Below are 11,168 nucleotides of genomic sequence, written 5' to 3' on the forward strand. Positions count from 1 at the left end.
AGCTATTGCACTTAAAACTGTTTGGATGGGGTTGGACGTCCTCATCAAGATCCGAGACACCGGTAGGGCGAAAGGTAGGGAAAAAGCAATATTTTCCACTTTTCACTCTGCAAGGTACTGTACCACCATCAGGGACTGATGAAAGGATGTCGCACCCGAAGTGTTCTGTTTGTCGAACGAATTTTATTTTCTTTCTTTCACCTATTCGGCTTTGGTGCTTTGACTCGAATCGAACCGTTGAACTGGAAGAGGTGGTTTCGCGAAAAGTAAGCAAGGGTAGTTGCGTTTGTGCACTGGTTGATTGCAGAGTGAAATGGAATGCTTCAAATGTGGTTTCTGGTTTGAAATGTTCAGTCAGATTGACTGATACTGTTTTTCGGTGTATCTGTATGACCTGTATCATTTTCATTTAAATGACACATTCGTTTGTTGTAGATTATTATTTGTAAATAATACTTCAGAATACGATGACGATATATGAAAATACTATAACAGTGCGTTAGATTTCGCAGTGCTAAGATAAGTAAAAAAATTGTAAAATCTCAAGCTTCAAATAAAACTTATTTAGTTTAGATTTCAAATTAATGCTAAATTTCAAAATTCGTATTTCCATGAACTACAGCAAAACGTTTCTCTAAGCCAACCTAAAAAAACCCTTGAGTATTGTTAATATTCTAGAATCATACACTGCCCATAAAAGCATAAGAGTCCCATATGGATTTTTGTCAAAATTGAGTTAACTGTTGGATTATATTCTGCATCACCGTTGAATCACAATGCACAAATAAGATTGCCACGTTTGTTAAGAAAGTACCGAAAAAATACCAAAACATGGTTGTCCCACCCATGAGGCTCAATGAAAATGTAAATCTTGAACAGCGTTTTTCTCGACTTGCTGTTTTTCCATATGGGACTCTTATGCTTTTATGGGCAGTACAGAAGAACCTCAATTCTGTTTTGTTTTGATTGTTTTGTAGATTTCTATTAGTTTAATTAACAGTCTAATAAGATGTATTAATTTCAGGTGTTTTATCACTCATTTGAGTTAAGACTACTTCGACTATAAAAGTTCATATTTCAACTTGAAAAGTTTTTGCCACTCACAAACGTTTTCCGAATAAATGCAATTTAATAAATACAATTGTTGGAAGAATGAGCTAGTGGCATCTCTTTTGTGCCCGCTTCCTTAACCCTTTATAAGGCTCAGAGTTTGACTGGCAAATGCCTGGGCAATGCGCAATATAGATCCGGTGGTTAGCCACAGTGGTCCTTAGCCTCTTGCCCAGGAACTCCTATCTCTACCTCCCCGCGGAGCCGGCTGGGATACGAGTAGCTATAGGAATGTTCGGGTAGCCAACTCGTTGGGACTATGGTCGTATGCTGATAGGGAAGGGGGGCCGTGTAGTTGCCGGCATACAATAGCGCTACGGATCTCCCGTTCCGATGATATGGGCCCACCAAACGGGATAACCCCAATTCCAAGGCGTGAAGCGTTCCGTGCCGAGGGATGAATGATGGGGGGGGGGTGGTGAAAAAGATGCCCGATCGTTAACGGAGCCTGTGGGGTACCTGGACACACCCCACAGTAAGTGTCTCTTACCACGTTAATGCGGAGCTCTGGCGTGGCGGACCTATTTTCTCGCGCAACTCGTGGGATTGAATATGAGTCTTTTTAGAAATAATAATAAAAAAGTATGCAATGAGGAGGAGGAAACGATTACGGCGCTGAACCCCTTTGCCCAAGGGGGTCTGGCGAGGTCTCCCCCGACAGGGGCTGACAATGGAGCGAAGGTGGCTGTAAAAAACAGCACCAAAGGAGAAATGGTTGTGGTAGGATGCTACCAGCACGCTTGGCGGACCACTACCCGCGATGCAGGAAGTGGTCAAGCAGCTGGATAGCATTATCGAATTCACAAGCGGGAAGAATAACATCAGCATGGAGCTTAAACAGAACCTGCTGGTGCTTCGTCAGGCTGTTCGAGTCGCAAGACAAGAACAAGTAGCCTACATGGAGAGGTTGCCGGAATGAGAGAAGGCCGATCGCGGTATCCAAAACGAGGCCTTCTCCTTCCACGGCGGAGCGACGATGGCGCAGGAGCCGATAGATTTCGCTTTACCGGGCACCAAACGCTTGATGGAGGGTGAGACTGCGAAGCGGCCTAGGCCTAGTGTAGGCGCGCGGAGCAACGCCAAACGACGTGCAACCAATAAGGCCAAACGTCGTTTGGGAGGCGCGGATCCGGGTGCGAAGGATCCCGCAGGGCGGCGACCCGAGAAGGCGACTTCTCAGCCTAAATAGGCGAAAGTCGCCAATCGGGCGCATAATGTTGGGCGACCTGGCACCAGTCAGCCGGCGCCATCGGCAGAAGATGGTGAATGGCAGGTGGTCAGTAGGAAGCGGAAGTCGAACGCACCTCGACCCGCGAAGAAGAAGGCGAGGAACAGAGGAGAGGCCCTGCTGGTGAAAACCAACGGGGGTAGCTTCGCGGAGGTCCTAAAATCGATGCGGGCGGCCGAAAGCCTCTCGAATTTAGGACAGGATGTGCGAAGCGTCAGACGCACCAAAGATGGCGAAATGATCTTGGTGCTGAAGCGTGGTGCACAATTCAGCGGAGTAACCTATAGGAGGTTGGCCCAAGAGGTCTTGGGAAACGGCGCTCAGGTGAGGTCGTTGGGAGCGGAAGTGACTCTCCAGTGTAAGCAACTGGACGAGATCACAAACGCAGAGGACGTCGTCTCGGCCGTTAAGCAGCAGTCCGGTGTTGAGATCGATCAGAACTCTGTACGTATCAGGGAGCAGTTGCTTGGCACGCAGGTAGCTTACTTCAAGCTACCGGTCGCGGAAGCCAAAAAAGTAACTGATAAAGGGAAGTTGAAGATCGGATGGTCAGTATACCCAGTTAGCATACCTCAGCCGCCTTCAGTGGACCGGTGTTTTAAATGTCTGGAGCCAGGCCACAAGTCATACGACTGTAAGGGCCCAGACAGGAGCAAGTTGTGTCATCGCTGCGGCGAGGAGGAACACAAGGCGCTGAAATGCGAGAGGGCACCCAAGTGTCTCATCTGCGCTAGTAAGAAGCAGGGCCGCAACCATGTTATGTGCGGACCTGCGTGTCCCTTCGGGGAGGTGGGAAAGAGGAAGCAATGGCAAACGTCACACAGCTGAATCTTAACCACTGCGCACCTGCTCAGCAGTTGCTGTGGCAGTCGGTATCGGAGTCGGGGACAGATGTCGCCCTCCTATCCGACCCGTACAACGTCCCTGCCGATAACGGCAACTGGGTGGCGGACGGGACTAGGATGGCGGCAATCTGTACAACGGGACGGTTCCCGGTTCAGGAGGTAGTACAGTCCACTGCGGAGGGTGTCGCGATTGCCAAGATCAATGGTGTGTTCTATTGTAGCTGCTATGCCCCACCTATGTGGCCAATAGAACAGTTCAACCAGATGATCGATAGGCATTCGTCTGACATGGTGGGTCGGAAGCCGTTTGTCATAGCGGGTGACTTCAACGCTTGGGCAGTGGAGTGCGGCAGCCGCTGTACAAATAGTAGGGGTCAAACGCTTCTGGAGGCGCTTGCGAAACTTGACGCAGTGCTAGTCAATGATGGTTCCGCTAGCACATTCCGTAGGAATGAGGTCGAGTCGTGGATTGACGTAACGTTTGCCAGTCCGAGTCTGTTCCCAGACATGGACTGGAGGGTAGACGAGGGCTAAACCCATAGTGATCGCCTAGCAATACGCTTCAGGATCAACTATGGTGTGCAGCATCCGAGGATGGGTAATCCCTGTCAGGTACGCGGGTGGAAGACCAATCAATTCGACAGCGAAGTTTTCACCGCGGCCCTGGGACTGGAGGCCAACACCGACAGTCTAAGCGGGGATACACTGGTAGCTGTTCCATCACGCGCGTGCGACGCCACTATGCCGAAGAAAACCCTGCCAAGAAATGGCAGACGTTCGGTATATTGATGGAGTGCAGAGATCGCAGCCCTACGATCAGCTTGCCTACAAGCTAGACGTAGGATGCAGCGAGCCCGCACTGAGGAGGTTAGAGTGGAACGACGTGAAGTGTTTCGTGCTGCGAAATCGGCCCTTAATAAGGCCAGCAAGAGAGCGTGTTTTGACAATTTGTGCGAGGAGGCCAATGTGAATCCGTGGGGCGATGCCTACAGGATCGTGATGGCAAAGACCAAAGGGGGCTCCTCACCCCCCGAACGGTCGCCAGAACGGTTGGCGAGAATTATCGAAGTACTCTTCCCGTCCCGAGCCATAAGTCCCTGGCCCCCGGCGCCGCAAGGCACGGCGGGTACAGACGACATGGTGGCCCCGGTGACGAATGAAGAGCTACTTGCAGCAGCTAATTCTCTAGCGGTGAATAAAGCTCCAGGGCCTGATGGAGTTCCAAACAGCGCTCTCAAGACAGCAATCATGGCGAAACCGAACAGATAGATGGAAAAGGCAGAATCTGGTACTGTTGCCGAAGGCCGGGAAGCCGCCTGGTGACCCATCGGCGTACAGACCAATCTGTCTGATTGACACGACGGGCAAATTGCTTGAGAGGATTATCCTCAACAGGCTTACTCCATACGCAGAAGTTACGGGGCCTGTCAAGTAATCAGTTCGGTTTTCGAAAGGAAAAGTCCACGGTGGACGCTATCAACTCAGTGATGAAAACTGCCGAGATAGCGATCCAACGAAAAAAGACGAGGCATTCGATACTGTGCGTTAGTGACACTTGACGTGAAGAACGCATTCAACAGCGCAAGCTGGGATGCCATCGCGCTCTCGTTACACCGGCTTAGCCTACCGGTGGGTCTGTACCGGATCCTGGAAAACTACTTCCAGAACCGCGTACTGCTATACGAGACCGATGCTGGTCAGAAAAGGGTTTCGATTACCGCCGGAGTCCCGCAGGGCTCGATCCTAGGCCAGGTGCTATGGAACCTCATGTATGACGGGGTTCTGAGACTGAAGTTCCCTCCTGGGGTCAAGATCGACACGCGATCAACACGGTGGAGGAATTGATGAGCGCGAGAGGCCTGGAGCTCGCTCATCAAAAGACGGAGGTAGTTATCGTCAACGACCGCAAGTCGGCAAAACTTGCAGTTATCCATGGGGGAGAAGTCGTGATCACTTCACAGCGAAGTCTGAAGTCTCTCGGAGTCATTATAGACGACAAGCTGACCTTCGGCCGCTACGTCGACTATACATGCAAGAGAGCGTCGACTGCTGTTCGGCTCTATCGAGGATGATGTCCAACAGCTCAAAGGTGTACGCCAGTAGACGTAGGTTACTGGCAGGCGTTGCCGTATTATCCTCAGGTACGGCGGCCCGTCATGGTCAAAAACACTGAGGGTAACCAGTTACCTACAGAAACTGGAGAGCACCTATCGCGTGATGTGCCTCAGAGTGATATCTGCCTACCGCACGGTATCACACGATGCATCCTGCGTGATAGCGAGTATGATGCCAGTCGGGCTGGTCATTCGGGAAGATGAGGAGTGCTTTGAGCTACGTGGAAATAGAGGAGCCCGCGAGCGCACCAGGGTGACCTCGGTTGCCAGATGGCAGCGTGAGTGGGATAACTCCTCGAACCCACCCGGACCCACCGGCTGATACCTAACATATCGAGTTGGGTGGACAGACCCCATGGGAAAGTTCACTTCCATCTGACACAATTCCTGTTAGGCCATGGCTGCTTCCGACAGTACCTTCACAGGTACGGGCACGCGGAGGTCCCCGCCTGCCCTGACTGCCCAGGTGTAGATGAAACTGCCAAACACATACTGTTCGTATGTCCTCGTTTCAACGTCGAAATAAGAGCATTGCTCGACGTCTGCGGCTGGGACACATCCCCTGATACCCTTATTCAGTGGATGTGTCCAAGGATGCAAAATGCCTACCTTTTCTGCGGCTGTATTTTTTCTACCTACATTCTCATTTCTCTTTTGACGCTGCTGTCGTTCGCTGTTGCAGTACGCCCAGCGCAGTACGGCAGTCTGTAAGCAAAGAAGTACCATGACAAAGAAATACTGCCCCCAGTACAGCCACCAGACGCGAGCGGTACAGCTTCTCTTTCCTCATTTTACACTTTTTAATATTTTTAATCTATTCAATATTTTCAATCAAAAACGACGATAATAAATGTGGTTCGTTTACGCCACGACCGGCATCATCGCTTTCGTGTGCGGGCCTCTCCCTTTGAATATGCAGAGAAAAGTGTACCAAGCGAGAGAACAAACTTTACTATGCCACACTCTCACCGAGCAGTCGGAGTACAGCAGCAAAACAAAAATGTATTCTACCGCTCTACGGGAAAATGTACTCGATTTGGCTACCGTTCTGGCAAGAGCTGTAGTGATGCGTCGCTGTAGCGGGCTTGTGCAAATGTAAAGATACCGAAAAAAATGTAGTTTACCAGTACCTTTGGCATCCCTGGATGTGTCAATCGGTGGAGAAGTAGAACGTGGTCTCGACTGCAACCACCCAGATTGCCTGTAGGCTACAGGGAATTTGGCGCACCGAGCAACAGACGACGGGCACGACTAACTACTGATTGGTTAGTGGGAGCGAAAAAGGCCAAGCGCAGAAAAGTAAGTGAATGGTCTGTTCATGCTGAGGCAGGTTTGGCGCAGCGACTGGCAATCGCGTAAGGGGTAAACCCAGCCACCCCGAAGCAAGGCAGAAGAGCGAGTGTATAGGCGTATATGTGGACTGCCTCATGCCAAGATGCGAGGGTCGTAGTGTTGTATGTTGGGACTTAGCTATCGGAATCAGAATATATTGGCTTAAATGGCACGTTCCTCGTATATAGTCGGGGATTTCGATGCGTCGTGGAGCGAAAGGGTGAGCATCCAAGTCAGTCTCACACGGCATGTTAAGGGTGAGCACAAAAGTCAGCCTCACATGGTATGCTAGAGGCGAGCACAAAAGTAAGCCTAGCAAGGAATGAAAAAGATGAGCATACAAGTCAGCCTCGCAAGGAACGAAAAAGGTGAGCACAAAAGTAAGCCTCATGTGGAGTGTTAGAGAGTGAATCAAGGTGTGACAAAGATAGCACCCAAGTAAGCCTCATACAGGATGCAAGAAAGCGCGAGCGAGAGTGAGTGAGTACATCAAGTACAGCCATCCCCCCAGAAGTAATACCGAGAGGTAGTCCCTGGGGGGCACAATGGCGGTGCCCAATGAAGTTTAGTCGGTATTAATGGCTGCGTCACCATTAGAGCCCGACACACCCCCAGTACACCCCGTGTGGTAGCATGGCATCTACTAATAGCATCTGTACTGGGCTAGTACGTAAATGTATTGTATTGTAAAAAAACATAGGTCGAGTAAGTGATGATATAGTGCGCACCCTAACGAATAGGCCCAAAATATGTCATTACACTATCAGCAATATGAAAAGCCTGCAAATGTAAGTGGTCCTTGAAAAGTCTTGGCCATAATTCACAGAATCTGCGTAACTTAAACATTTTTTTATAATGAGCACTGTAGAATATATGCAAAAATGCTTTTATAAAAATTTGATTTATTTGAGAAAGACACAGTACAACCTTTCAAATGCAATAAAAATTAGCAATATTCGTTTGCCCGCTTTTGAGATATCGACATTTGAAAAGGGCGTATTTTTAAGTAAAAATAATGCATAACTTTTGAACCAGACAAGATAAAATTTTTCCTCGTTCAGCAAAAGCTGCCCCTATGCATGTTTTAAAAGTACACAGAAGAGTACTTTTGTGAGAAAAAATCACACTAAAAAACTGTCCGGAGAAAACTGTTTTTTTGAGAGACACCCTAAGTTATAACATGGAACTCACTATAAAATGAAAACTGTTTGAGATACAAAGTTAGAATCTTCAACAAAGTTGCTCAGAATTGATGGTTCTAGAATATTGCAGAAGAAAGTATCATTCTATCTCAACTAAAATTTGAAATAATTTCTACAACTTTGACATTTTAAGGACCACCCTAAAACCGTTTCGGCCAAAAGATGCAGTTTGTCACGCACAATAAATGTTTCTAAGACATCAAATCTCAAAATCTAAAGATGAAAGCGTGATCAATTGTTTCCCGCTAATTTCGCTTCATGGACCACTGTGCATTGTGCGTGCTTTAGTGTGTGTGTAATTAGTATTTTGAGATGATTTTAGGAAAAATTAAATTAAAATTTAAAAATCTCATCATTTTCTTCCCATAAACAAACTATTTAAAATTTCTGAAGTGAGTGATTTATTCGGGATTTAGTAACGAATCGTTCTGTGAGTCAGTAATAGTGCTTTAACTGTGGATTGATGTGCAATTAGGTGAAAGGTGTCGGTGTGTATTGCGAAGCTTGAGCTATTATCGATGCAGAAATTTGTCCCATCGCTAATTTCAAGGAAAAAAATGAGTTGCTTTACTTTCAAATTATTGTAAGTTTATTGCACCTATTTGGACAAAGTGATAAAAGCTAAAATATTATTTACACTCCAAAGATTTTTTTTCGCTTTGGATAAGGTTGATTCTGTAAAGTCGTATTGTTGTATTTTTGGTTTAAAGTTGAGTAAGCATGAAATGAGATGAATAGAGAGCCTGAGATGAATTTGGGAGCGTCAACCCTACATAATTCAAAAGTCATCATTCACTTAGACAAGACCATGCGTATTTCCCACGCGCATTAAATACCCAGTGGATTAGTTGCTCAAATATACCCAAAAACAAATAATGAAATTAGTTTGCCCAGTCTAGAGAGATGTCAACCGGCGGATACGTGCCATCAAATTAAAGAACATTTTTAATTACATGCGACACAATAGATGAAATTCAGAATATAACGAAATGAAGACTGCTTAATTATTTGCATTAAAATAAGTTCGGAAAAAATAGTTGTACAACCGAGGGTGTTCATTTTCAAGGATAAAAAATCACTTAAAAATAAGTGTTAAGGGACGAAGACGAAAATAGCTGACCACCGCCAGTTTATTTTCATTTCTTACACATAAAAATATGAATTTTATCATTGACGTCGACATTCAAACAAGACACAATTTATTTAAGTTTTGCTTTTTTGTGTTTAAAATTCATCTCGTCAGTAACTAGCACCATCTGGGTGTCTAGTTAGACGATGTATCTAAACTAGTACCCAAATTAGCGCTAGTTAGACACAAAAAATTCCAAACAGTTCACACGACATATGTGAACGCCTAAAGCCACATGTCCCGAGTGATGTCCCGGGAAGCTAATATAGCTCTGATTTGGTGACGAGAAAGCGAAGATGAACTCTTGTCTTTTGGTTCAAGAAACCAAACGCCTGGTATTATGCAATAAAATTGGACTAAACCGTTTTGCGCGTTAAGGGCAACTAACTAGACACCCAGATGGTGCTAGTTACTGACGAGATTAATTCGAAACACAAAAAGGCAAAACTTTATTTATATTAGGTCTTGTGGTCTATGTTCCGTTCAATTTTACATGAAAATGTAATTTCCTTGCGTTGTGACATAACAGTACACTTATAAACATTTAGAACCAACACCATATCTGGAATAAAATTACGTGATTTACGAAAATCAACGTCACGTGAAATTAAAATTAAACGTAAAACTATGTTATTTTTGATGCTCGTATATGTCATGGTCAGAAGACGTAAATTTATACAACTTTCTCGAGGTGTGTAGTAATAAGTATTATTACACTCCAATCAAACAATTTCTGAGACATACTTGCAGCCCAAAAAGTTTCTGAGAAATTATCGTGGTAGTATTGAAGATTGTATAACCATAAAAATATTTCTCGACCATTCGCCCAGCTCAAATCGTTGAACGCCCAGCAAAACTAGCATGGTCGCCGATTTGCATAGAATGAAACCTCACGGATCGTGAGCCTTGGTAAGTTACCATGCTCACTCCGTTCCCAGTGAGTGCTTTTGTCTTTACTTACAACGAAAAAGTCTCCCCAGCGGCAGTACAATGTTACTCGATACCATTTACGATTTACCATACCCTCCTCCTCGATGGATCGGAACAAATCCTAGCGGTCGGGTCCTCCACAGACCGGCTGCCTACTACTCCACCGTACATCGGAACCTGCGAGGTTAAATCGTGCGAGAACTTCAGTACGGCCCGTATCGGTTTCAGACGTAAATATTTCTGCCAGCATGAATTAAAATTTAAAATTAAATTGAAATTGTATATTTTAGACCCCCGATTCTTTGGAAGTTTTATTCCGCAAAGTGCAGAGATTCTCCCACCTAGGATTATCTGATCTCTGACTTGAACTACACAAAGCAGTTACTACTGGCTTTGGGATGCCTCGTAAATTTTGCACTTTGGAGCGAAATAATGGGGCAAACGTGGTTTCGCAGCTGCACAGGGAAAACGAAAACCGGTTGTTAAATTTTTCGAGGGTAGAAATTGATAGCCCTGCTTTGACCCCAGTCTTGTTAAAGCGTGCATGTTTATGGAGTATTCAATGGATTTGGATATTCGTAGATTAGAACTGTTTACATCCACGATGAGGGCTGTGAGCTTTGAATAAATTTGATTATATGAACATGTTAATGCAAACATCATGCTTTCAGTAGTAATAAATCATTCAATTAATTGCTCTGACACGATGATTTCGGTTCTAATCACTTATTTTGGCATATATCTATAGAACCGATTCTAGCGGCCTGTGTGTGGTAAAATCAAAGCCACATAAACGACGCTGGTTAGATTTCCCCAACACGATTCGACTGTTGATGGCTTCCTCCGTCCGTCCGTCTCGGAAGTGTTCACAAATAATACAACCTTCACGAGTACGGCTCCCCCCAGCCTCTTCCTCTCCGGCAAGTGTAAATCAATCCCGCTCAGAAACATAACCAAACCAAACGAGCCATTGTTCGCAGCAATTAAGGCCCACAAAAGCGTGCACTTAATCAATTTCACCAATCACCCTTCTGGAAATCCGACGCTCATTATACACACTGCTCCCTGGCTTCGGCGATGATACAATGTCGACAATCAGTGTCTTCTTCTGTTGCGAACTGGCAGCCAGCAAATGCAGACGTTCGAACGGAACCGTCGCGTCGTCGCGTCATCCTTAATGGCGCGAAGATCCACCGGGTGCCTACACCGTCACCAACTCAGCAACCCGGCAAAAGCAACACTGGGAAAGCCTTCCTTCCAACGCACCGCGAAGAATCA

The sequence above is a fragment of the Topomyia yanbarensis genome, chromosome 2, assembly GCF_030247195.1.
Source record: "Topomyia yanbarensis strain Yona2022 chromosome 2, ASM3024719v1, whole genome shotgun sequence".
Taxonomy (NCBI): Eukaryota; Metazoa; Arthropoda; class Insecta; order Diptera; family Culicidae; genus Topomyia; species Topomyia yanbarensis.